Below are 16,492 nucleotides of genomic sequence, written 5' to 3' on the forward strand. Positions count from 1 at the left end.
CAAAAGTAAGTAATTAATGCGTAAATCCACTTCCAGGGCCCACTTGGTGTATGTTTGGGCTGAGCTTGATCTATCCACGAGCTGAGGCTTTTCTTGGAGTTGAACTCCAAGTTATAACGTGTTTTGGGCGTTCAACTCCGGATCATGACGTGTTTCTGGCGTTTAACTCAAGACAGCAGCATGTACTTGGCGTTCAACGCCAAGTTACATCGTCAATTTCCGAATAAAGTATGGACTATTATATATTGCTGGAAAGCTCTGGATGTCTACTTTCCAACGCCGTTGAGAACGCGCCATTCGGAGTTCTGTATCTCCAGAAAATCTATTTCGAGTGCAGAGAGGTCAGAATCCAACAGCATCAGCAGTCCTTTGTCAGCCTTGCTTTCAGTGTTTTGCTCAGGTCCCTCAATTTCAGCCAGAATTTACCTGAAATCACAGAAAAATACACAAACTCCTAGTAAAATTCAGAAATGTGAATTTAACATAAAAACTAATGAAAACATCCCTAAAAGTAGCTTAAACATATTAAAAACTTCCTAAAAACAATGCCAAAAAGCGTATAAATTATCCGCTCATCACAACACCAAACTTAAATTGTTGCTTGTCCCCAAGCAACTGAAAATCAAATAGGATAAAAAGAAGAGAATATACTATAAATTCAGAATATCAATGAATATAATTCTAATTAAATGAGCGGGACTTGTAGCTTTTTGCTTCTGAACAGTTTTGGCATCTCACTTTTTCCTTTGAAGTTTTGAATGATTGGCTTCTCTAGGAACTTAGAATTTCAGATAGTGTTATGATTTTCCTAGTTAAGTATGTTGATTCTTGAACACAGCTACTTTTTGAGTCTTGGCCGTGGCCCTAAGCACTTTGTTTTCCAGTATTACCACCGGATACATAAATGCCACAGACACATAACTGGGTGAACCTTTTCAGATTGTGACTCAGCTTTGCTAGAGTCCCCAGTTAGTGTTGTCCAGAGCTCTTAAGCACACTCTTTTGCTTTGGATCCTTTTTACCCTTGCCTTTTGGTTTTAAGGGCTATTGGCTTTTTCTGCTTGCTTTTTCTCTTTTTTTTTTTCAAAATATTTTTTTCGCCAATTATTTATTTATTTATTTATTTATTTTCGCCATTCACTGCTTTTTCTTGCTTCAAGAATCAAATTCATGATTTTTCAGATTGTCAATAACATTTCTCCTTGTTCATCATTCTTTTAAGAGCCAACAATTTTAACATTCATAAATAACAAGATCAAAAGACATATGCACTGTTCAAGCATTCATTCAGAAAGCAAGAAGTATTGTCACCACATCAATATAATTAAACTAAATTCAAGGATAAATTCGAAATTCATGTACTTCTTGTTCTTTTGAATTAAAACATTTTTCTTTTAAGAGAGGTGAAGGATTCATGGAATTATTCATAATCTTTAAGGCATAGTTACTACATACTAATGATCATGAAGTAGAGACACAAAATATAGATAAACATGAAGGATAAAAACTGAAAAAAAAACAGAGAAAATAAGAACAAGGAATGAGTCCACCTGAGTGAGGGTGGCGCCTTTTTGAAGATCCAATGGTGCTTTTTGAGCTCCTTTATGTCTTTTCCTTGCTTCTGTTGCATGATCCCTAGTGATTTTGGTGTTTTTATCCTTATTTGCTCCCAATAGTTGTGTGGATGATAATTTATCCCCTGAGGTATCTCAAGGATCTCTTGATTTGCAGTCAAATATTCTACCACTGAGCTATAAACCCTTTAGATGAGTCTTTCCATCTCCCATGACTCGGAGGTGGAAGCTTTTTGTCTTTCCTTTTTCTCTTTTTTTTTCTTCTTTTTTTTTGAGGTTTCTCTGAATTGTTGATTTTTAGTTTCTCTTGACTTCCTCTTCAGAGTCCTTTCAGGTTCATGATCTGTTTCAATAAGAATGTTCTTGTCCTTGCTCCTGCTCATATAGGGAAGAAGAGAACAAGAAAAGAAAGAGGAATCCTCTATGTCACAGTAAAGAGGTTCCTTATTGTTAGTAGAAGAAGAAAGGAATAAAAGTGGAGAATCCAATCACAATGGTGAGGATAGAGGCAGTGATTGGAGATGAAGAGAGGTGAAGAGAAGTGTTAGTAAATAAATAAAATAAATAGAAAGAGATGAGGGGGAGAGAAATTCGAAAATAATTTTGAAAAATGGGTTAGTAATTTTCGAAAATTAAAACTAAAATTTGAAACAATTAATTAATTAAAAAGAATTTTTGAAAAAGAGGGAGGTATTTTCGAAATTAGAGAGGGAAAAGTAGTTAGGTGGTTTTGAAAAAGATAAGAAACAAACAAAAAGTTAATTTGTTAGTTGAAAAAAGATATTAAAATCAAATTTGAAAAGATAAGAGGATAAGAAATTAGAAAAGATATTTTAAAATCAAATTTTTGAAAAAGATAAATTTTGAAAAAGATATGATATAAAAGATATGATAAAAGATATGATAAAAAGATATAATTTTTGAAAAGATAAGATTGAAAAGATATTTTTGAAAAGATATTATTGAAGTTAGTTTTGAAAAAGATTTGAATTTTAAAATCACAATTAATGACTTGACTCACAAGAAATCACAAGATATGATTCTAGAACTTAAAATTTGAATCTTTCTTAACAAGAAAGTAACAAACTTGAAATTTTTGAATCAAAACATTAATTTTTGACGCAATTTTCGAAAATATGATGTAAAGATAAGAAAAAGATTTTGAAAATATTTTGAAAAAGATTTTTTGAAATTTTCGAAAATGATGAAAAAATGGAAAAGATATGATTTTTGAAAAAGATTTTAAAAAGATAAGATTTAAAAAGATAAGATATTTTTTTGATTTTTGAATTTTTTTTATGAGAGAGAAAAACACTAAAAATACTCAATGCATGAAAATTTTGGATCAAAACACATGATGCATGCAAGAACACTATGAATGTCAAGATGAACACCAAGAACACTTTGAAGATCATGATGAACATCAAAAACATATTTTTGAAAAATTTTCAATGTAAAGAAAACATGCAAGACACCAAACTTAGAAATTTTTCATGTTTAGATTCTATGAATGCAAGAATGCATATGAAAAACACCATACAACACAAAACAAGAAAATATGAAGATCAAACAAGAGGATTCATCAAGAACAACTTGAAGATCATGAAGAACACTATGAATGCATGAATTTTTCGAAAATTTTATGCAAGAAAAAGATGAACATGCAATTGACACCAAACTTATGACTTGACACAAGACTCAAACAAGAAACACAAAATATTTTTTATTTTTATGATTTTCTAATTTTTTTGTATTTTATTTGATTTTTCGAAAAAATTATAGAGAAAATAAATAAGAAATTCAAAAAATTTTTAACAAGAATTCCAGGAATCATGCAATGTTACACTAAAGCTCCAGTCCAGGAATTAGACATGGCTCAATAGCCAGCCAAGCTTTTAATGAAAGCTCTAGTCCAAAATACTAGGCATGGCCAATGGCCAGCCAAGCTTTAGCATCTGGGTCAGACATACAATACCTAAATCATCAAATTAACTTGCCTCTATGCTGATGGTTTGGAAGCCTCAGTCCAAAATAATTTAGACATGGCTTTACAGCCAGCCAGGCTTCAACATTTTTCATGAAACTCCAGAATGCATAGTAAAAAAATTTGAATAATTTTCGAAAATAGGGAGAAGATTTTGAAAAGATTTTCGAAATTTTTTTTTTAAAATAAAATAAAAATTACCTAATCTGAGCAACAAGATGAACCGTCAGTTGTCCATACTCGAACAATCCCCGGCAACGGCGCCAAAAACTTGGTCGGCAAAATCGTGATTCATTCTTTTCACTTCAACAATCCAAGGTAATGGCTCCAAAGACTTGGTGCACAGAACCATGGTCCAAAATTAACTTCACAGTCTCGCTCAACTAACCAGCAAGTGCACTGGGTCGTCCAAGTAATACCTTACGTGGGTAAGGGTCGATCCCACGGAGATTGTTGGTATGAAGCAAGCTATGGTCATCTTGTAAATCTCAGTCAGGCTTATCCATGTGGTTATGGGAGATTAGATAATTAAAAGATAAATAAAATAGGATAGAAATACTTATGTAATTCAATGGTGGGAATTTCAGATAGGCGTATGAAGATGCTGTGCTCCTCTTGAATCTCTGCTTTCCTGCTGCTTTCATCCAATTCTTCTTACTCCTTTCCCTGGCAAGCTGTTTGTAGGGCATCACCGTTGTCAATGGCTACATCCCATCCTCTCAGTGAAAAAGGTCCAAATGCTCTGTCACGGCACGGCTAATCATCTGTCGGTTCTCAATCAGGTTGGAATAGAATCCCTTGATTCTTTTGCGTTTGTCATCACGCCCAGCCTTCAGGAGTTTGAAGCTCGTCACAGTCATTCAATCCCAGAATCCTACTCGGAATACCATAGACAAGGTTTAGACTTTCCGGATTCTCAAGAATGCTGCCATCAATTCTAGCTTATACCATAAAGATTCTGTTGGGGAATCTAAGAGATATGCGCCCGGCCTAAGGTAGAACGGAAGTGGTTGTCAGTCACGCGCGTTCATAGGTGAGAATGATGATGAGTGTCACGGATCATCACATTCATCAAGGTGAAGTGCAACGTATATCTTGGATTAAGAATAAAATTGTTTTGGATAGAAAATAATAGTAATTGCATTGAAACTTGAGGTACAGCAGAGCTCCACACCCTTAATCTATGGTGTGTAGAAACTCCACCGTTGAAAATACATAAGTGAGAGAGGTTCAGGCATGGCCGAATGGCCAGCCCCCAAAACGTGATCACTGGATCAAAATACAATCCAGGGATCAAAACCAATATAATAATATGATAGTAAAGAGTTCTATTTATAATAAACTAGCTCCTAGGGTTTACAAAAGTAAGTAATTAATGCGTAAATCCACTTCCAGGGCCCACTTGGTGTATGTTTGGGCTGAGCTTGATCTATCCACGAGCTGAGGCTTTTCTTGGAGTTGAACTCCAAGTTATAACGTGTTTTGGGCGTTCAACTCCGGATCATGACGTGTTTCTGGCGTTTAACTCAAGACAGCAGCATGTACTTGGCGTTCAACGCCAAGTTACATCGTCAATTTCCGAATAAAGTATGGACTATTATATATTGCTGGAAAGCTCTGGATGTCTACTTTCCAACGCCGTTGAGAACGCGCCATTCGGAGTTCTGTATCTCCAGAAAATCCATTTCGAGTGCAGAGAGGTCAGAATCCAACAGCATCAGCAGTCCTTTGTCAGCCTTGCTTTCAGTGTTTTGCTCAGGTCCCTCAATTTCAGCCAGAATTTACCTGAAATCACAGAAAAATACACAAACTCCTAGTAAAATCCAGAAATGTGAATTTAACATAAAAACTAATGAAAACATCCCTAAAAGTAGCTTAAACTTATTAAAACTTCCTAAAAACAATGCCAAAAAGCGTATAAATTATCCGCTCATCAACAATCATGAAACCATGCTATTTCATTGAATAAATGTGGGTAAAAGGTGATAAAATCCCCTAAAATCAATACAAGATAAACCCTAAATATGGGGTTTATCAACCTCCCCACACTTAAACCAAGCATGTCCTCATGCTTAAACTAAGAAGGAGGTAAGGGTATGGCATTTATTCAATTGAAACTAACTAAATGCAATCTACCTATATGCAACTATCTAAATGAATGCAATTGCTTGGTCAAAATAAATCAAATCCCAAGAATACATATATGTACAAGGGCTAGGGACTAGCAAGTCTAATCCGCAATTGAATTGAGTTATTAAATATTTTTACAAACTTGCATGAAGGGATGATCATAGTTGAAAACATGTAATTGAGCATCAAATCCTCACCGGATGTATTTGCACTCTATTCGCTCAAGTGTTTAGGGTTGATTCTCTCAATTCTCCCCTAATCATGCTTTCCAAGATTTGTTTTCCATCTAACAATCAACATTCATTTCATGCATGCATACACATATCATGAGGTCTTTTTTTTTAGGTTGAATGGGGTTTGGGTCAAGGTAGGATGTATATTTGGTCAAGTGAGCTTGAAATTTGAATCTTTGATAAGCTTAGACTTCCCACCTAGCCTATGACATCCTATACAATTAAGTCCTAACCTAACTACCCATTTTTCACTTTTTCACATACTCATGTATTTTCTTTTCATTTCACAACACATATGCATTGATTTTATTGAGCTTCACTTGGGGTATTTTGTCCCCTTTTTATTTCTTTCTTTTTCTATTTTTTCCTTCTTTTTCTATTTTTTTTCTTTTCTATTTTATTTTTTCTTTTTCTTTTCTTTTTCTTTTGTTTTTCTCATTTTTTTTCTTTCTATATACAAGAGCATCAATGCATAAGGTTTTACATTTGATCAATACATGAGCATGTACCCAATTCCCAGTATTCACAACAAAAATACAAAACTACCCTTTTACTCCCCCAATGTCCCAAGATTTCCCACACTTGAATGATACTCACACACTAGCCTAAGCTAATCAAAAATCCAAATAAAGACATTTATTGTTTTTCGCTTTAAGGCTTGTAATGTGCTAAATTAGGAACAAAGTAGGTTAATCGTAGGCTCAAATTTGCTAACAAAGGAAGATAAAAGGTAAGGCCATTTGGGTAAGTAAGCTGATGAATTGATGGACTCAATCATATAAATGCATGAATACACAAAGTAATGGACATAAAGAATCAAACAAATCAAAGATTACAATCATAGAAAGAGAATAATGCACACAAAAAGTAAAAATAAGTGGTTATAAGATGTAACCACACCATTAGGCTCAAATCTCGCAAGCTTGTGTTCTTAGCTCAAAAACATGATCCACGAGATATATATAATTCAAGCAAGCTCTATGAGAAGTTTCCACTCAAATCAATTGATATGCCCTATAGATAGAATTCTTGAAAAATCTCATTATTTTGACTAAGCTTATTGTGTATACATATGCAAAAATAAGAAAATGCAAGTAAAAATCCTAAAAACCTAAAATGAAATGCAAAAGTGTTGGAATTAGAAATTTGTCACCCAAAATCGCCGATCGGTCGGATGACCTCCCCACACTTAAAAGTTTGCACCGTCCGTGGTGCACTCAAAGATGAGCAAGGGGGTACGGTGAATCTCCGGATTGCTGCGTGTTCTTAGTCTTGCTTCCATTTTTGCTTGTGGTGTATCCATCATGAAAAACAAAAGTATAACACCATAAGATGAGGAGATATAAAAGCAAGGAAGCATACATTGTTGGAATGAGGTACTAATCACTAGAATTGAGTGAGTGAATTGGTGTGACAGTAATGACAAATGAGTGTGTGAATTCTAAATTGCGCGCCCTTTTAGAACACACATTAGCATAAAAAGCAATGTCATAAAAGAAGCATGCACTTCACTTATTCTAGTGTGCTTGAGATGCTTTAAGTAAACTTGTAAGGTAAAACAAGTATTGAAGAGGCATGAAAGCATTCAAGCTAAAGCATATATGGATGCATAGAATCATGAAATACAATGCATTGGAATAAATGCACAACATCCATCAAGAAATTGCCTAATAGAGGAGAAAGATTTCAATTACATGATGGCGAGCTACAACATGTAATTCAAAAGAGTTACAAGCTCGAAGGCAATTCTCATCACTTGGTATTTTTAAAAGGTAAGCATGAAAAACTCAAAACTAAGTAGCAAAATATAACCTCAATCATAGAATCCAACAAAGATTGTAAACATAATGATGTTAAGAAAACATCCATTTTTAATACTCAGCAGCAATTAATGGTAAATAAGAATAACAATCTAACACTTACACTGAAAAAGGGAAAATGAAATAAAAAAACTAACTAAAACTAACTAATCAACTAACTAACTAACTAATCAACTAACTAACTAACTAATCAACTAACTAACTAACTAATTAGTTAACTAAAATAAATGGTTAGTAATGGTGTTTGGGAGTGTTGGATGAGGTGTAGAAGAAGGGAAGAGGAAAGGAGAGGGAAAGAAATGTAAAGGAGAGAAAAAAAGAAATATAGTGAAGGAAGCACATCCGCGCGTACGCACGCATGGCGCGCGCGTCGATGGCTTATTTCGAGAGTGGCGCGTACACGTCATGTGCGCGTGCGCGCAAGTGGGGTTGTGCCAAAGGCACAACGTTGGCGTAGCGCAGGCACAACTCTCGGGTCAATGTATGAAAGGTGAAACTTCTCAATCCACGCGTACGCACGCATGGCGCGCGTGCGTGGATGGTCCAAAATGCTTGATGCACGGGTACGCGCACAGTGCGCGTACGCGTGGATGGTGCTCTATTTTTCAAAAATTTTGCTATGTTTTTGCACCAATCCAAGCATTCCAAACCTCCAAACAGCTACCAAAACAACATAAAACCTTATTTAATATACTAAACTACCAATTAGACTCAACAAACTCAACACAACATAAAATTAAACTAATTCTATTAGTATGTACAAAGAGAAAAAATGAAAAGAATTTACCATGGTGGGGTGTCTCCCACCTAGCACTTTTATTTCTTGTCCTTAAGTTGGACTTATGGGGAGCTCCTCATCAAGATGGCTTGTACTTGTACTCATCTTGGAACTTCCACCAATGCTTGGACTTCCATTGTGCCCCAAGATTTCTCATGGATTGAGCCAAGTGTTGATGAAGTTCTTCACAAGCTTGGGGCTCCCAAAGTTGATTCTCTTCTTGTAATCCGGGATCCCAAACTTTGTTTTCACACCTATCTTGAAGTTGATCATCATTATTAGTCCATCCTGGTGGTGAATAAGATGAATTCTCTATATAGTGACCAATAATCCTCCTAGATCCATCTATTTGAGCACTACGCCAACCATTATATCTCATGTTTGATGCATCAACCATAATGAGCCTTGATTTGCAACGCCCATTGGTGCGCGAAATTGTGAACAATACTTTTCACAACTCTCATAATCCCCGGTCATGAACTCCAAAAACTTGGTAGCTCAATTCCATGGCATTACACAACTTTGCACAACTAACCAGCAAGTGCACTGGGTCGTCCAAGTAATACCTTACGTGAGTAAGGGTCGATCCCACGGAGATTGTTAGTATGAAGCAAGCTATGGTCATCTTGCAAATCTTAGTCAGGCAGACTCAAATGGATATGGTGATGAACGAAAATAACATAAAATAAAGATAGAGATACTTATGTAATTCATTGGTAGGAACTTCAGATAAGCGCATGAAGATGCCTTCCCTTCCGTCTCTCTGCTTTCCTACTGTCTTCATCCAATCCTTCTTATTCCTTTCCATGGCAAGCTTGTGTAGGGTTTCACCGTTGTCAATGGCTACCTCCCATCCTCTCAGTGAAAACGATTGCATATGCTCTGTCACAGCACGCGGAATTCAGCTGTCGGTTCTCGGTCAGGCCGGAATAGAATCCATTGATTCTTTTGCGTCTGTCACTAACGCCCCGCCTGCTAGGAGTTTGAAGCACGTCACAGTCATTCAATCATTGAATCCTACTCAGAATACCACAGACAAGGTTTAGACCTTCCGGATTCTCTTGAATGCTGCCATCAGTTCTCGCCTATACCACGAAGACTCTGATCTCACGGAATGGTTGGCTCGTTTGTCAGGCGAGCACTCGGTTGTCAGGCGATCAACCATGCATCGTGCAATCAGGAATCCAAGAGATATTCACTAGAGCCTTGGTTGCTTGTAGAACAAAAGTGGTTGTCAGTCACCTTGTTCATAAGTGAGAATGATGATGAGTGTCACGGATCATCACATTCATCAAGTTGAAGAACAAGTGATATCTTAGAACAAGAACAAGCGGAATTGAATAGAAGAACAATAGTAATTGCATTAATACTCGAGGTACAGCAGAGCTCCACACCTTAATCTATGGTGTGTAGAAACTCCACCGTTGAAAATACATAAGAACAAGAGTGATCATTGGTTTCGGCCCCAGAGAGGGAACCAGAAGAACCAAGATGAAAATACAATAGTAAAGGTCCTATATATAGAGAACTAGTAGCCTAGGGTGTACAGAGATGAGTAAATGACATAAAAATCCACTTCCGGGCCCACTTGGTGTGTGCTTGGGCTGAGCAATGAAGCATTTTCGTGTAGAGACTCTTCTTGGAGTTAAACGCCAGCTTTTATGCCAGTTTGGGCGTTTAACTCCCATTTAGGTGCCAGTTCCGGCGTTTAACGCTGGAATTCCTGAGGGTGACTTTGAACGCCGGTTTGGGCCATCAAATCTTGGGTAAAGTATGGACTATCATATATTGCTGGAAAGCCCAGGATGTCTACTTTCCAACGCCGTTAAGAGCGCGCCAATTGGGCTTCTGTAGCTCCAGAAAATCCACTTCGAGTGCAGGGAGGTCAGAATCCAACAGCATCTGCAGTCCTTTTCAGTCTCTGAATCAGATTTTTGCTCAGGTCCCTCAATTTCAGCCAGAAAATACCTGAAATCACAGAAAAACACACAAACTCATAGTAAAGTCCAGAAAAGTGAATTTTAACTAAAAACTAATAAAAAGTATACTAAAAACTAACTAAAACTACTAAAAACATACTAAAACAATGCCAAAAAGCGTACAAATTATCCGCTCATCACAACACCAAACTTAAATTGTTGCTTGTCCCCAAGCAACTGAAAATCAAATAAGATAAAAAGAAGAGAATATACTATAGACTCCAAATTATCAATGAAACTTAGCTCCAAATTAGATGAGCGGGACTAGTAGCTTTTTGCCTCCGAACAGTTTTGGCATCTCACTTTATCCTTTGAAATTCAGAATGATTGGCTTCTTTAGGAACTCAAAATCCAGATAGTGTTATTGATTCTCCTAGTTAAGTATGATGATTCTTGAACACAGCTACTTATTGAGTCTTGGCCGTGGCCCAAAGCACTCTGTCTTCCAGTATTACCACCGGATACATACATGCCACAGACACATAATTGGGTGAACCTTTTCAGATTGTGACTCAGCTTTGCTAGAGTCCCCAATTAGAGGTGTCCAGGGTTCTTAAGCACACTCTTTTTTTTGTATTCACTGCTTTTTCTTGCTTCAAGAATCATTTTTATGATTTTTCAGATCCTCAGTAACATGTCTCCTTTTTCATCATTCTTTCAAGAGCCAACAATTTTAACATTCATGAACAACAAATTCAAAAGACATATGCACTGTTCAAGCATACATTCAGAAAACAAAAAGTATTGTCACCACATCAAACTAATTAAGCTAGTTTTAAAGATGAATTCGAAATCCTGTACTTCTTGTTCTTTTGTAATAAAAACAGTTTTCATTTAAGAAAGGTGATGGATTCATAGGACATTCATAACTTTAAGGCATAGACACTAAGACACTAATGATCATAAGACACAAACATGGACAAACATAAGCATAAATTTTCGAAAAACAGGAAATAAAGAACAAGGAGATTAAAGAACGGGTCCACCTCAGTGATGGCGGCTCTTTCTTCCTCTTGAAGATCCTATGGAGTGCTTGAGCTCCTCAATGTCTCTTCCTTGCCTTTGTTGCTCCTCTCTCATGATTCTTTGATCTTCTCTAATTTCATGGAGGAGAATGGAGTGTTCTTGGTGCTCCACCCTTAGTTGTCCCATGTTGGAACTCAGTTCTCCTAGGGAGGTGTTGATTTGCTCCCAATAGTTTTGTGGAGGAAAGTGCATCCCTTGAGGCATTTCAGGGATCTCATGATGAGAGGGGTCTCTTGTTTACTCCATCCTTTTCTTAGTGATGGGCTTGAGGTCATGCCTTCTCAGTTGAACCGGCTTCCCTCTTGAGTTTCTCTTCCATTGAGCGCCCTCTTCACAAATGTCTGTGAGGACTTGGTCCAACCTTTGATCAAAGTTGACCCTTCTTCATGGCCACAACTTCATTGAAGTGGTCTTGATGCACCCTTGAGATGAATCTCTCCATCTCCCATGACTCGGAGGTGAAAGCTTTTGCCTTCCCTTTCCTCTTTCTAGAGGTTTCTCCGGCCTTGGATGCCATAAATGGTTATGGAAAAACGAAAAGCAACGCTTTTACCACACCAAACTTAAAAGGTTTGCTCGTCCTCGAGCAAAAGAAGAAAGAAGAGAGTAGAAGAGAAGAAATGAGGAGAAAGGGAATGGCTTTGTGTTTCGGCCATTATGGGTGGGTTTGGGTGGGTTAGTGGTATGAATTTGAGTGGTGAGGTAGGTGGGGTTTTATGAAGGATGGAGGTAAGGGGTTTTTGGGAGAGAGGTGTTGAGGTGAAGAAGAGAGAGGGTGGTGGGGATCCTGTGGGGTCCACAGATCCTGAGGTGTCAAGGAAAAGTCATCCCTGCACCAAATGGCATGCAAAATGCGTTTTGAGCCAATTCTGGCGTTAAACGCCGGGCTGGTGCCCATTTCTGGCGTTTAACGCCAGGTTCTTGCCCTTCTCTGGCGTTTAATGCCAGTCTGGTGCCCCTTTCTGGCGTTAAACGCCCAGAATGGTGCCAGACTGGGCGTTAAACGCCCAACTGCTAGCCTCACTGGCGTTTAAACGCCAGTGAGTTCTTCCTCCAAGGTGTGCTGTTTTTTTTTCCTGTTTTTCATTCTGTTTTTGCTATTCCAATTGATTTTGTGACTTCTCATGATCATCAACCTACAAAAAATATAAAATAACAAAAGAAAATAGATAAAATGTAACATTGGGTTGCCTCCCAACAAGCGCTTCTTTAATGTCAGTAGCTTGACAGAGGGCTCTCATGGAGCCTCACATTTTCTCAGAGCAATGTGGGAACCTCCCAACACCAAACTTAGAGTTTGAATGTGGGGGTTCAACACCAAACTTAGAGTTTGGTTGTGGCCTCCCAACACCAAACTTAGAGTTTGACTGTGGGGGCTCTGTTGTTGGACTCTGATTTGAGAGAAGCTCTTCATGCTTCCTCTCCATGGTGACAGAGGGATATCCTTGAGCTTTAAACACCAAGGATTCTTCATTCACTTGAATGATCAACTCTCATCTATCAACATCAATCACAGTCTTTGCTGTGGCTAGGAAGGGTCTGCCAAGGATGATGGATTCATCCATGCACTTCCCAGTCTCTAGGACTATAAAATCAGTAGGGATGTAGTGGTCTTCAATCTTCACCAAAACATCCTCTACAAGTCCATGAGCTTGTTTTCTTGAGTTGTCTGCCATCTCTAATGAGATTCTTGCAGCTTGCACCTCAAAGATCCCTAGTTTCTCCATTACAGAGAGAGGCATGAGGTTTACACTTGACCCTAAGTCATACAGAGCCTTCTTGAAGGTCATGGTGCCTATGGTACAAGGTATTGAAAACTTCCCAGGATCTTGTCTCTTTTGAGGTAATTTCTGCCTAGACAAGTCATCCAGTTCTTTGGTGAGCAAAGGAGGTTCATTCTCCCAAGTCTCATTTCCAAATAACTTGTCATTTAGCTTCATGATTGCTCCAAGGTATTTAGCAACTTGCTCTTTAGTGACATACTCATCCTCTTCAGAGGAAGAATACTCATCAGAGCTCATGAAAGGCAGAAGTAAGTCCAATGGAATCTCTATGGTCTCTTTTTGAGCCTCAGATTCCCATGGTTCCTCTTTAGGGAACTCATTGGAGGCTAGTGCACGCCCATTGAGGTCTTCCTCAGTGGCGTTCACTTCCTCTCCTTCCTCTCCAAATTCGGCCATGTTGATGGCCTTGCACTCTCCTTTTGGATTTTCTTCTGTATTGCTTGGGAGAGTACTAGGAAGGAGTTCAGTAACTTTCTTGCTCAGCTGTCCCACTTGTGCCTCCAAATTCCTAATGGAGGACCTTGTTTCAGTCATGAAACTTTGAGTGGTTTTGATTAGATCAGAGACCATAGTTGCTAAGTCAGAGGGGCTCTGCTTAGAATTCTCTGTTTGTTGCTGAGAAGATGATGGAAAAGGCTTGCTATTGCTAAACCTGTTTCTTCCACCATTATTGTTATTGAAACCTTGTTGAGGTCTCTCTTGATTCTTCCATGAGAAATTTGGGTGATTTCTCCATGAAGAATTATAGGTGTTTCCATAGGGTTCTCCTAGGTAATTCACCTCTTCCATTGAAGGGTTCTCAGGATCATAGGCTTCTTCTTCAGATGAAGCATCCTTAGTACTGCTTGGTGCATTTTGCATTCCAGACAGACTTTGAGAAATCAAATTGACTTGTTGAGTCAATATCTTGTTCTGAGCCAGAATGGCATTCAGAGCATCAATCTCAAGAACTCCTTTCTTCTGATTAGTCCCATTGTTCACAGGATTTCTTTCAGAAGTGTACATGAATTGGTTATTTGCAACCATTTTAATCAGCTCTTGAGCTTCTGTAGGCGTCTTCTTTAAGTGAAGAGATCCTCCAGCAGAGCTATCCAAAGACATCTTGGATAGTTCAGAGAGACCATCATAGAAAATACCTATGATGCTCCATTCAGAAAGCATGTCAGAAGGACATTTTCTGATCAATTGTTTGTATCTTTCCCAAGCTTCATAGAGGGATTCTCCATCCTTCTGTCTGAAGGTTTGGACTTCCACTCTAAGCTTACTCAATTTTTGAGGTGGAAAGAACTTTGCCAAGAAGGCATTGACTAGCTTTTCTCATGAGTCCAGGCTTTCTTTAGGTTGTGAGTCCAACCATGTCCTAGCTCTGTCTCTCACAGCAAAAGGGAATAGCATAAGTCTGTAGACCTCATGGTCTACCCCATTAGTCTTGACAGTGTCACAGATTTGCAAGAATTCAGCTAAGAACTGATGAGGATCTTCCAATGGAAGTCCATGAAACTTGCAATTCTGTTGCATTAGAGAAACTAATTGAGGCTTAAGCTCAAAGTTGTTTGCTCCAATGGCAGGGATAGAGATGCTTCTCCCATAGAAGTCGGGAGTATGTGCAGTAAAGTCACCCAGCATCTTCCTTGCATTGTTTGCATTGTTGTTGTTTTCGGCTGCCATGTCTTCTTCTTCTTTGAAGATTTCTGTTAGGTCCTCTATAGAGAATTGTGCCTTAGCTTCTCTTAGCTTTCGCTTCAAGGTCCTTTCAGGTTTAGGGTCAGCTTCAACAAGAATGCCTTTGTCTCTGCTCCTGCTCATATGAAAGAGAAGAGAACAAGAAAATATGGAATCCTCTATGTCACCGTATAGAGATTCCTTGAGGTGTCAGAGGAAAAGAAAGGTAGAAGACAGAAGTAGAAAATTCGAACTTATCAAAGAAGATGGAGTTCGAATTTTGCATTAAGGAATAGTGTTAGTCCATAAATAGAAGGATGTGAGAAGAAGGGAAGTAATTTTCGAAAATTAAGTAGAAGATTTTGAAAACATTTTTGAAAAACATTACTTAATTTTCGAAAATGAAAGTGGGAAAGAAATAAAATGATTTTTGAAAAAGATTTTGAAATTAGAAATCAAAAAGACTTGATTGAAAACTATTTTGAAAAAGATGTGATTAAAAGATATGATTGGTTTTTAAAGATGTGATTAAAAAGATATGATTGAAAAGTTATGGTTTTAAAAAGATGTGATTGAGAAGATATGATTTGAAAACAATTTTAAAAAGATTTGATTTTAAAAATTAATGACTTGCCTAACAAGAAAAGATATGATTCAAACATCAAACCTTTCTCAACAGAAAAGGCAACAAATTTGAGATGTTCAACCAAATCATTAATTGTTAGTATGTATCTTTGAAAAAGGAAAGAAATTGATTTTGAAAACATTTGATTGAAAAGATATGATTTGAAAAGATTTGATTTTGAAAAACTTTGAAAACTTGAAAAAAAAATTGATTTGAAAACAAAATCCTCCCCCTTGTGCCATCATGGCGTTAAACGCCCAGAATGGTGCACATTCTGGCGTTTAACGCCCAAACTACTACCCTTTTGGGCGTTAAACGCCCAGCCAGGCACCCTGGCTGGCGTTTAAACGCCAGTCTGTCTTCTTCACTGGGCATTTTTGAATGCCCAGCTTTTTCTGTGTGATTCCTCTGCAGTATGTTCTGAATCTTCAATTCTCTGTATTATTGACTTGAAAAGACACAAATTAAAATATTTTTGGATTTTTAATAATGAGGAATAATCAAAATGCAACTAAAATCAAATAAACAATGCATGCAAGACACCAAACTTAGCAGTTTGTATACTATTGACACTAACAAAATGAGAATGCATATGACAAACAACAGAAATACTCAAGTCAATAGAATTCAAAGATCAAAACAAGGAAATCATCAAGAACAACTTGAAGATTAATGAAGACACATGAATGAATGCAAGAAGAACAGAAACATGCAATTGACACCAAACTTAAAATGAGACACTAGACTTAATCAAGAGATATTTTTGGTTTTTATGATTTTGTAATTTTTTTGGATTTTTCGAAAATTAAGTGGAAAAGAAATAAAGGTATCAAAATTCTTAATGATAATTCCAGGAATCATGCAATGTTAGTCTAAAGCTTTAGTCAAAAGGAATTA

At 37.4% G+C, this 16,492-nt stretch overlaps 1 non-coding gene across 1 annotated transcript; it reads left to right on the plus strand.

Moving 5' to 3' along the window:
• Nucleotides 1–14,463: 14,463 nt before the first annotated feature.
• On the plus strand, nt 14,464–14,571 carry LOC130959901 (small nucleolar RNA R71). Its single transcript, XR_009078891.1, has one exon. It is a non-coding gene; the product is annotated as a small nucleolar RNA R71 (small nucleolar RNA).
• Nucleotides 14,572–16,492: the final 1,921 nt, after the last annotated feature.

This window comes from Arachis stenosperma, unplaced genomic scaffold (assembly GCF_014773155.1).
Source record: "Arachis stenosperma cultivar V10309 unplaced genomic scaffold, arast.V10309.gnm1.PFL2 arast.V10309.gnm1.Scaffold_100025, whole genome shotgun sequence".
Taxonomy (NCBI): Eukaryota; Viridiplantae; Streptophyta; class Magnoliopsida; order Fabales; family Fabaceae; genus Arachis; species Arachis stenosperma.